Source organism: Doryrhamphus excisus, linkage group LG11 (genome assembly GCF_037039965.1).
Source record: "Doryrhamphus excisus strain RoL-2023G ecotype Guam linkage group LG11, RoL_Dexc_Guam_v1.1, whole genome shotgun sequence".
Taxonomy (NCBI): domain Eukaryota; kingdom Metazoa; phylum Chordata; class Actinopteri; order Syngnathiformes; family Syngnathidae; genus Doryrhamphus; species Doryrhamphus excisus.
This window is the reverse complement of record NC_136367.1, coordinates 20,390,055-20,402,066: the sequence shown is the minus strand read 5'-3', so window position 1 is coordinate 20,402,066 and position 12,012 is coordinate 20,390,055. Positions and strand designations below refer to the sequence as shown.

The 12,012-nt window shown below is 38.9% G+C and overlaps 1 protein-coding gene across 4 annotated transcripts in view; it reads right to left on the bottom strand.

Annotated features, from left to right (window-relative positions):
* foxp1b (forkhead box P1b) overlaps nucleotides 1–12,012 on the bottom strand; it is a 145,060-nt gene that overhangs the window by 128,554 nt on the left and 4,494 nt on the right. For all 4 annotated transcript variants that reach the window (XM_058087447.2, XM_058087454.2, XM_058087397.2 and 1 more), the window contains exon 2: nucleotides 1,712–1,797. The gene's annotated coding sequence lies outside the window, so the exon portion shown is untranslated. The remainder of the gene's footprint in view (nucleotides 1–1,711; nucleotides 1,798–12,012) is intronic.

The window sequence follows — 12,012 nt, the reverse complement described above, 5'->3', positions numbered from 1 at the left end:
GAATACATTTGGGGTCTGTTCTCATTTGCATGCTCGAAAATGAATGGGTAAATCTTTGTGGAGGTATGTTTGCAGGATCGTGTATGAGTGAGCGAGCGTTGGAGGAACGCGTGTCACCGCTGCACTCACGTAGGGCCGCTTTAATCCTGCTCCCAGTGGTCAAATGAAACACAGGTCACAGGCCAGAAGTAGAAAAAACTATTAAACTGGACCCAAACAAAGCATGAATGGCTCTTATATGGGTTTGAACGCTAAACATTAAGACAGGGCTGCAGACATTCACAGGCTGTTAAACAGAATGGGAATAAATGAGACACCCCCCAAACATTGACCTGGATATCCTGCATCTCTGTCCACCCAGTGTCGAAACACTCCTCCACGAGTTCAAGGGAAATGCTTTCACTGGGCTGTCCTTTTGAACTAACTACCAAGCAAAACGGCTGGAGAGCGCTTTGTGTTTATGATCCATTCTGATGGGCTACAACCATCCATTAGATATAGCTCTTCCTATATAGGGTGGTGGGGGGGCAGTGGGACCCACAAGTAAGTGCCCCATCAGCAGAGAAGGAAAAGCTGCCTTTTATGGTAACCGATCACAGACTCGATCCATTGACCACGTCGCCCACAAATGAGGCGTTAAGTGTCATGGCGGGGCAGCCGTGCAGGAGGAGCAGAAAGATATGACCCTCTAGTTATCCGTGCATGAATTTGTCCGATGCCGCTGTGCTAGTCGTTTGGCTTCCCTTCTGAGAAACGTTGTAAGCAGGAACACATACAGTACCTATTGACTAAAGACGGATGATAAGAGTCATTTCATCAGTTGCAATTGTTGCCGACTGTACCGTCATTTCCGGGCTATTTATTGCTCCAGAGAATAAGTCGTATCGGTCAAAAAATGTGTCACGAACAAGAAGAAAACATCGCGATTAATTTGTTAATGTGAATATTTTCTCGAAATCTGTTTAAGACTTTCTAAATAGGCCTTTTAACATGAAATAACACAACAATACTCATTTTGCTGATAGTTCCATCCTGGGATGCCTTCTGGAACAGGAGGAGGAGGCGGGGCAAGAGGAGGATGACAGCTCAGGCAACAGCTACAACAATTAAATTGTGTTGTTGTTCATGTTTCAACAATATGATTATGCTTTTTCCATGTTTCTGACCTATAAATGTAACTCGAATGTTGTATTCTGGTGATAAACCAGGCCGAAGTTTCACATAATGAGGTCTGCCCATTTGGATGTGAGCTTCGAAAGAAGTTTGGCATGGGCTCAAAACGCTCCGTTTCAAAAGGCGTGGTAAAGCTGCCCCTTTGTGATGTCACAAAGGTGGAATACACTAAAACAGACCATTTTGCAGGAAGCACAGAATCCAAAGAAATACAGCTGAATAGGTGCAGATTGTGGAAGATCTATAAAGCTTTCTGTGTTTGTTATGGTGTGCAGCTGCTCTATAGGAGTCCACAACTCAATAGAAAGGGACAAAATATTTTTAAGACGTCTGTGTTCGTCGACTGTGGTGCGAAGGCTATATCAATGGTGCACGTGCGTCCTAATTATAGTGTGTGTGTGTATGTGCAAATATGTGCTGCTTATTCGACTCCATTACACATTTTAGAAGCTCTTTGTGGCATCAATGCATAACTACTGTTTGGCAAAACATTTTATTAGAGCAGCAACAATTAATCGGTGATTAATAGATCACATACCGTGATCAATGGTGCTGAATTTCCAGGCACGCCATTCCGCCAATCAGACTTTCGTTTGCAGTCTTAGTGCAGGAACATGGGGGCTTCTAAGAGAACAGAGAGAAAGGCGAAGGAAGGGAGGGAAACAATACAACAATTACAAACAGGAAGTGAAAAGGTGGGGGGGAACCCCCTTCATAAGCTTATCGAGACTAAAACTAACTTAAAAATGAGTGTAAGTGACCTTCTTCTAGCGCCAATATTTGACACATGACACACAAATTCCTGGTAGAATATTTCTGACCTATATGCATATTATCGTCATCTCTATACCAACACATCAAAATAATTTGTAGCCACAAGGGTTGTTTTTCAATCACAGAAACTCATTTCAGTGATTCATTCCACACCTTAAGACTATTGAATGCCGCAAAGTGACTCATAAGTTGGTTTTTTTTTGGGTAACACAGACCCGAATCTACTTTGCTTAAAGACATGCATTGTTCATATATGTCTTTCCTTTTGACAGGGATCAATGAAACATTTGTCGACTGAAAATAACTGGAAATTCCGTGGAAATATGGATGTGAAAGCGACTAAGCGATATTTGACTATTACCGCTACAATGCAGTGTCCTACATAATACACCATATTAACTCAAAGACTGGATTTTTTCCATGAAAAACAGTTTGAAAGAGGGGCCATCTTATAATAAAGGTCTTACATATTGCCGTCCCTCGTTCATCGCGGTTAACTAGTCCTTGGAAATGTCTCAAAACATGCCGGTCTTTCATAAAATAGAGGGTTTAGTCCAGGGGTCTCAAACTCAATTTAACTGGGGGCCACTGGAGCTAGGGTCTGGGCAAGGCTGGGCCGCATCAGATTTTCCAAAAAAAAAAAAAAAAAACGCATTTATTAAAAACAGAAAAATATACAAACTTTTTCTACAATAAAAGCTCTGATAAAACATTCCACTGTTTTCAGACATCTTAATTTTTATTTTTCTGCACAAAATAAGATGAAAAATAAATAAACAAACCAAGAATAAAGAAAATCAATCCATCAGTAATAAATAAATATAATAATAATAATAAAATGGCAAATAATAAAAACTTAAAAAACCACATATAGTTGGTGGGTAGAAAAATTATTTTTTTCAGATTAAAATGAACAAAGCATTATTAGAGCCCTGTAGACATGACAAAACACGACTATAGTCACATTTATTTACAACATATTGCGCAACTGCAGGGTCTTGAGACACATGCTAACTCGCAAACTAGAGAGCTAGCGACCTAAGCGGTAGCCTTCAAGTTATTTCCTTTAAACTTAAATAGCCAAAAACTTACCACTTCCACACGGATAGGGAGGATAACTATTAACAGTTATTTAACCTTTAACATGAACATGAATCAAACGTAATAATTTTTTCTGGGTACATGATACCATACAGCATCCATATCAAACTTGCGCAGGCCGCACTAACATTAAACTTTCATATCAAGGCGGGGGCCTCAAACTAGTGTCCGCGTGTTTGAGACCCCTGGTTTAGTCCATATTCAGGGCGGTCTTACATGCAGCTCAATAATGTACTTCATTTACCACAAATATTAAGTTGGACCCATCAGCTAAACAAAGCTCAGATCGTACAAATGATGAAGTGAACTGTCCTGTCTCCAGCATCACAAGTTGATTGACAAGCTCCGTGGGTCTCCAACCAGATATAACAAAGAGTCCAACGTCCCAACTGCTCATAATTCACCAAAGAGGAATTCTACCATCCCCATTTGTGTTGTTCAAAAGCCCATCCACATTCTTGGGTCTGCTATTGGTCCAAGATAACACCCCTCTGATTACTCGGCTGCGTGCTTGTCATTACTTCCCAAAATATGTTGATCCCAACAGGCGGCCTTACCCCGTGGATTTACGGCGACACGACTGTATCTGTGTCCATCAAAACATTTGCATTTGCCACAATATGACCCAACTCATGCAGTAGTTGCAGATTTGGAGATAGCAATGAGTTGGAATGCAATGCAGTGGCATCAACTCCATGAGCAACCACACCGTTCATCGACTATTTAGCTTGTTAGCGCCCCACCATATCAGCTAAAGAAAAAGTGTGTGTTGTGGGGTATTAGTGTAGGTGGAACTAATCCTTGCATGACAACAGTCGGATTCGAAATCACAGGAGAAGGCATCCGCAGAGGGGGGGCCGCCGGGCCCACTGAACGGGTCGTATACACACCAAAACAATGTACTACAAGCCGACCAATCAAGCCTTCGTGGTCAGCATCACGCGGCTCTAGAATTTCTGGAACAAAATGCTTACTTGAGAACGGCGTAGCAATACAAGTGTTTATGTACTATGCCGTGTACTACATGCATACATCTTGGCAAGTATGCAGACATCAGAAATTATGCAAAAATTTGCTTTGGAGAGGTAAATAAATATTTTTCCAAGCTCCTTATCCTAACCAAACTAAGGCCAAGCTAAGGCTAAAAATAACAAATTCCCTAAAAATGTCATCCAATAAATATGATCTCAGGGAAGAGATCCTCCTACTTTGGTACATGACAAAAATAAAATTAAAAAACTATATTAGGAAAGCAGGAAGTGAACAAATATAACAGTTACTACTATTGTAAAAGTACCAGATGGAGGGGTAGGATTTAATAAGCTTTGCTTCTTCCTACTCCTTTTGGACATGTGGAACTGGGAACTGATTATGGGATGCACTCAATTGTAATCTGATGCATGTTCAAATGAAATAAAACCATTACCATTACCATTACCATTAACAAACTACTGTGATCAAGCAATTATTTTTATAGCTATTTTAACTTATGGGATTCACATTTTACAGCTGGTCAAATTTTTCAGTTTGGTTTGAAGTGTCTGAAGCGTTGAAGAAGCAGTGCAATCCTTCTCCGCACTGGCATTCCCATTCAGCTTGCTACGATTTGGAATGGTAAACTGTGCTGGTTTCCAATGCAGTATGTGTGGACAAGATAGCATTAGGTATGTCAGCAGCGACCTGTAAATGAAGTGACATCATACAAATGCAAACACAGTGTAACCCGCCGATGGATCCAACAAAGAGAAGGAATGTGACAGAATAAACGAGCGCCAACAATGGAGGACATCCAGCATTTTGTGTTGGTGGCATCTGGCTTTTTGTTTCATGAACACAAGGTTTCTTAGGGGGGGAAAGGAGGCGTTTTGTCTTACCCCCCCATCTTGGTCCTGTTGTTGTGTCAAGGTCCTATTCCCTGATTGGTCAACGTGCTCATGGTGCTGTAGTTTGGCGAGTCAGTTCCAGAAAATGATCTAAAAACATTGATGGCGCAAAAAAAAAAAGAGTGGGAATCTAGTGTCACCTGATCAGTTGAGAGTGACGAGATTTGATTTGATTCGGGATTATCAATGGAACAGTATTACTCTATATATATATATATATATATATATATATATATATGTATATATATATATATATATATATTACTTTTATTTATAAATATATAAAATACAAATTAAAATATATATTTTTTTTAAATATATAAAATCTAATAAAAAATAAATATTTTATATTTATATAAATATATTTATATAAATATAAAAAAAATTGTAATTATTTTTCGAGTCAGTCGAGTCAGACCTTAGTAAGTAACTTCAGAAATTATTGAATTTTATTTCATTTTATATATTATATATATATTTTTCATTTATTTCATTGTATATATATATATATATAAAAATTCAATAATTTTCGGAAGTTACTTACTAAATTTTTTCCAAAAGGTCTGACTCGACCGAAATAAAGTTCTACTTTATCCCGTACGAAATTATGTAAATCCAGTTAATCCAGTTCCAGAAAGCCAAAAATGTTAGCACACAACACATAAGACGTTATTAGAACAGATTAAAGCCGTTTCGTATATTTTTGAATACAAGTGTGGCTTCAGGAACAAAAATCTTCTTCCGTCGAGACTTCATGCTAAAATGCTAAATTTCTATTTCCGATGTCTTAAAGCATTCTAACAGAGCCCGTGACTGCATTGAAGGACACAGTTGCATCGGATCAATGGCGTGACCCGTTAAGTAACGCCACTCCCGGTACGGCGGCTAATAGGAGCTGATCTTTGGGAACACTCCGAGCTGACCCGTGATGCTGGGAACAATTACAAGAGAGTGGTCTTTCTGGGCCGATGCCCGCTTGACCCGGGTAGTGTAAAGACGCCACTGAAATCCACATGATTTAAACTCCTCCCCCAGACGTGCTGACAAGGTTAGAGGGTCAAAGCAGGCATTAACAGGTCAGTGTGTGGCCCACTTGGGAACAATTACTCCCAGTCACAGCTAAGTGGACACTTGATTGAACACGATAGAGGCAGGACACACTTCCCCACAGATAACAATCCCCCGAGCCATTTAGGATAAAAAGCCCTTGTGATTCAGCCTTTATGGGCAAAATTCATCTTCCTTTCCCCTTTAAAAGAATGTGAGAGTGTGATAGAGAGCCATTCCCTAAAAGAGATGACTCAAAGCATTTCCATTTTGTATCAATAGCAATAGCTGCTTATGACACAGAAACAATTACAAAATGACTGAGCAAAAAAAAAAAAAAAAAGCCAAACAATGAGATGAGCTGCTCAACTTTAATTGTTCCGTTAACCCATTCCATCCCAGCCGTTTTCATACGACAACCCCTGGTGTTCTATGGCTGTACGAACATGGAACCTACCAGTTTCTACCATTTTCATTCTTTACTCATCAGTAGTAGAACATAGGTACGTTTCAGGAAAATGTCAGGTTCTCAACAAAAAAATGTATGTTTTTGTGAAAAGATACATTTCAGGTATAACTTTCACTCTGACATGTTTTGCTTTTGGGACCGCTCAAACATTTAAATAACTATACACACATAAACAGCACAAAAAAGGGGGCGTTTTACATCAAAATAACAACTATTTATTTATGAATATAACACCATGTATTATTTACAATTTTCACTATATGTTTGCATGCATTGAAATTCCCCAACAAGGCGCGACCTTCTGCACGCTACACTCCTCCATGCTCTCTCACCTCCTCCATCCTGCCACCTTGTGGACGTTTTTATGGCTTAAAATTGCTCTGGAGATGAAATACATTAGTGGAGAGTTGTATCATCACCTCTTATAAAACTTGTAAACTACGTATAAGTACGTTTGATCAGGTGTTCTGGAATATAAAAACGTAGAAATATTATAGTTTTTGTCAAGTAATCGGAAAAATATATACGTATTTTTGCTTGGTTATAGAACAACAAAAAATAAAATATTTCACAAAATAATGACCAATTGGTTCACTTTTTTAGATAATCAAGCATTTTGTTCGTTAAATTGACATTGTGCATACTGTAACTGGTGGTTATTTTTAGAACTGTATATACTACACGCAGAAGAAAGACTTCTTGAGGGAGTCTAACTGTTGTGAACGAAGCAGGCAAACAAAGATTACATTTAAATGAAATGGTATATTACAAACTTTTTGGAAAAAGGGGTAAGTGGAACAAAATATAACAAACAGCTAGTCAAAAAAACGATGAATTAATAAACAGACAACCACAGCTTTTACTTAATTTGATGGGTTTTAGGTTTTGGAAAAAAGGAAACCAAAAACCGGGTGGGTGCAAAAAAAAAAACCTAACCTATAAAAGGCAAGAAAACATGCATCAATATTTAATAGTCAATATTTAAAAGTAAAGTTGTGAATCATTCACATTTCACAGCTCAATATGGCAATAAAGATCATAACAAAGATCAATACTACATGGCCACAGTATGTGTATAAAACCTGTTTCTCTATAAACAAGGATTCCAACTTTGCCATGAACAACTGAAGTTATGCCAGAAAGAAAAAACAACAAATTTGCCCTTAATGTGCAGAGTGTGGAATAAACAGTAGCTGTGTAACAGGGCGGATAAATATTCCCTCCTGTATATTCTCTTTGTACACAAATAGAGTTTATCAATGAACACATTGTGCCACAATTTGCATAAGCTGTATGGAGGTCTGATACCATTGTTTTTTTCACAGGCACTTTACTTTTCAGCGTTAAAAATTGAGTTCCGCATTATTCCCAAATCTGCATCAGTGTTTAAAATGTACAGTCACGGGGCAAAAGTTCCGGGTGTGACGAACATTTTACGCTTCAATAACTTCAACACTGCTTCAGTTCTCATTTTTGTCATCACCCAATAAATACTGCTTGTATTTTCAGTAGATAAACAGACATGTAAGCAAGTCAACTTTTGGCCATTTATTGGAATTAGATTGCAAAATGACGATGTTAAAAATGTTCATGAAAATAACAGTGATACTGTTACTGTAAATACCTGTAAACTTCACTTCGTGCTTCCAATATCGCAGTTTCACAGTTAATAAATCATGCATACTTAAACACACATAGATTTTTTTGCTTACATTAAACATTTTTAAGCATAAAATGGACTGAAATACAAATATTCATTCATTCATTCATTTTCTACCGCTTATCCTCACGAGAGTCGTGGGTGCGCTGGAGCCTATCCCAGCTGTCTTCGGGCTAGAGAGGCGGGGTACACCCTGGACTGGTGGCCAGCCAATCGCAGGGCACATATAGACAAACAACCATTCACACTCACATTCATACCTATGGACAATTTGGAGTCACCAATTAACCTAGCATGTTTTTGGAATGTGGGAGGAAACCGGAGTACCCGGAGAAAACCCAGGCATGCACGGGGAGAACATGCAAACTCCACACAGAGATGGCCGAGAGTGGAATTGAACTCGGGTCTCCTAGCTTGAAATACAAATATAAAAGGCATCACTAATGCTGAAAAACCAGTGGACTCGCTTTGATGGCCGCAATATCAGAAAGACAATAAAAGGGTGAATAAATAACGGGTGTATTATTTAAGGAACTGTAAGTACTGTTTATAATTGAAACACTTTGTGAGATGACTCACGAACCAAGCAGGGCGGAGAACAGCCTCGGCCATTGTTGACATCCAAACTGGCGCTATAATGCTGACCCCGATGAGAACAACAAACAGCATGATCTCACTCAGGAAGAGAGTTGTCAGTGTGGCGCGGACAGAGGGCGGGATAGAAATCAATGAGGATGGAGAGACATACACAAAATAAACCGCACAATGAAAGCCTGCAGTATATTGGCCAGGAGACCTTTAACCATCGCATCCATTTGTGTCGCTTTGGGTGCGAGCATCCTTCCTACCGGATCATGAACTCGGGTCCTGCTGTGTCATGCTCTTCCACGAGGACACATCCAATCACATACACAATCTTTTTTTGCATTGAAAGTGTAAAACATTATTTGCAGTCACCCCTCGTTTAATTGCTTCCGGAACCAATTCAATAGGAAGGAGGATTCCTTATTTCTAAATAGAATATATTTGTACCTGATAACCTGATAAAGACCTTCTAAATATGTTTTGTATGAGTCCTCTAGACATGAAACAGCGCTATAATAGTCACTTTTACGCTCATATTACCGAATATAGTTAACAAAATGGAAAATAAGACGCGTTACAGTAGAAATGCATAACTCTTACATCCATGTTAGCATTGAATGAATTATAATAAATTTTAACTAGTGTGTGACTATCAAATATATACCGTATTTTCTGGACTATAAGTCGCTAAAGGCCAAAAATGCATAATTAGGTAAAAAAAAAAAAAAAACTACATAAGTCACACTGGAATATAAGTCGCATTTTTTGCGGGTAATTTATTTTACAAACTAAACACACAAAAAATAAACGGTGTCCAGGATTTATGTAATATAAACAGCTTTTTCATTTATAAGTCGCTCTGGAGTATAAGTCGCAGGAACAGCCAACCTACAAAAAAAATGAGACTTATAGTCCGGAAAATACGGTATATTTTTTTTTTTTATGAGGCTAGACCAGTACACTGCATAGTCACTGAAGGGTTTGGCTGCCGTTCTTGTTGTTCTTTGGTAAAACTGCAACAAGGTACTTCTTTTTCCTCTGAACAAACAAAAAGCAGGAATCACAACACGAAGCTGAGAGCAAGCACCTCAACATTCCATACTGTCAGCACCATAAAATATAGGGACTTTTTTTTTTTCCTAAACCATCCGTTCAACAAATGTAAACACGGGAAAAAGCAACACGGTAACTGCTTTCCTGTGGGTTTATTCACTTCATTCGTGATAAATGGTAAAAATTCATTCTTCATAACCCAGGGGTGGGCAAACTACGGCCCGGGGGCCACATCCGGCCCGCCAAGTGTTTGAATATGGCCCGCCCAATCTTTCCAAAGTATTTCATTTAAACTCAACATACAACCTGGCATCATGGCCTGAGCCAACCTTTTGATGGTTTTATCAATTTCGTTTTTTGACATGGTCTGTTGTTTACAAAGTGCTCCTGAAAAAAGGGACACAAGCACATAATAATAATTATTATTATTATTATTATCATTATTAGATTATTATAATAATTATTAGAACTACTATGATTATTATAATTATTATATTAATGATAATTATTATATTAATTATATATAATATTATTGTTATATTTGCATATTTTACATAATAATAATATAATAATTATTATTTTATTTTATTGAAGTTTTATTATTTTTAAAATATTTAAATATAAATATAAAATAATAAATAATAATAGCAGATTGCATGACAATTTTACAGATACAATAATACCAGGTGGACTGTTACGTGTAAAATATATAGTCTGCCCCCCCCCGTAAATTTTGTCATATCAATGCGGCCCACGAGTCAAAAAGTTTGCCCACCCCTGTCATAACCTTTCTTTATGTCAAATCAACACTGACCACAGGGAATTGGGCGCCACCCCCTTTTAATAAAACCTGTGAACAAAAACAAACTCTCTCCAAGGACCCGGCCGGGCGTTGCAGACAAACAACAACAATGTCTGAAGATCTACTGGGAGAGCTCTTTCTTCGTCGGAGGAGAGGAAATTAGAAAGCGAAGAGATTGTCTCTGAGAAACAGACAAAGAGCGACTTTGTGTGAAAGTGGAACCGAAAGGTAAACTAAATCAAACACAGAGCGCCGCCGCCATCCTGGTCTCGGGTCAACTGAATCATTAGGGGTCAGGGAAGATACCGTCATCGCCTTCCATGAATAGCTCACGCTACCACAACACAACGACTTCAGCGCGGTAAACCCAGGAGTGTCAGACCTACAGTCGTCCTTTAAGAGGACACGCCTTCATTTTTCCAGCTTAGGCAATTATCAGTAAGAAGTAAGTCCCGATATCCGTTCTCTGTTTTTTTTTTTTTAATGTCGCAGCTTTGTTCTGAGGAATGGGAGGGTGGGATGCAAAGATAAAAGTATCCGGTGTTTGATTCCCATATTCTACATAATCATAGTAAACAATGACATTGTATCACAGACGCTGGGCCAATTAGCAATCTCCCCTTGCTAGTATCAAGCATTTAAACAGCATGCCAGATTATAATAGGAACCTGCATGCTTTTATCTGCGATACAGTCTCATCAGGATGCTTGCACCTCAGCTCGAGCCCAGCATTGCATCTTGGGTAATTACTGCTTCCCATTACTGCACCGCTCGTAAATATATATCAAATAAACAAGCAACAACCAGTCAATTAGGAGCTCGCTTTCATAACAGGGGTGCACAATAATGTTTTATGTACTGATAAAAGGCAGGCAAAGTTGTCACACAACTTCCTAGTCCACTTGTATCTGCTGTAGTTTGGAGTACACCGCAAAACGCGGCTGAGGCGGTTAAGGACAAAGACAGACGGCTTGATCTTAAAGAAAAAATTAAATGGGTGGCTTGTCAACAAAATTAGCATTGTTGCTCGCCCGTCGCCATGACTCCCGTCTCTCCGCACAGAGTTGCCGGCTCAAATCTGAGTACGCTGATAGTTTATCACATAGTGAGCAGCAGGCTTAGCCGGAGTGATGAATCCGAAAGAGGTGATCAAAGCACTCAAGGTTTTTCAACCAGGAATAGCCCTGACGTATTATGCGTCTTATTACCCCGGGACTGCTGACAGAGAACAGACAAGAAGTCAAGGATGAGCTACTGGAACCTCTTTCCACACAACATTTTTACAGATGTTGGCCCTCAGTGCACACGTGAGGTGAACCGGATTCAAGGTTTTTAAACACGGTATAAGTTTACTCATTGCTACAAATGGTTGCTTCTTCGTGAAGTTGACATCCACCTGTTCTATGGACAGTATATACGTACTGTAAGTCACTCTTAGAGATGAGCCGGATACGTTACAGATCAT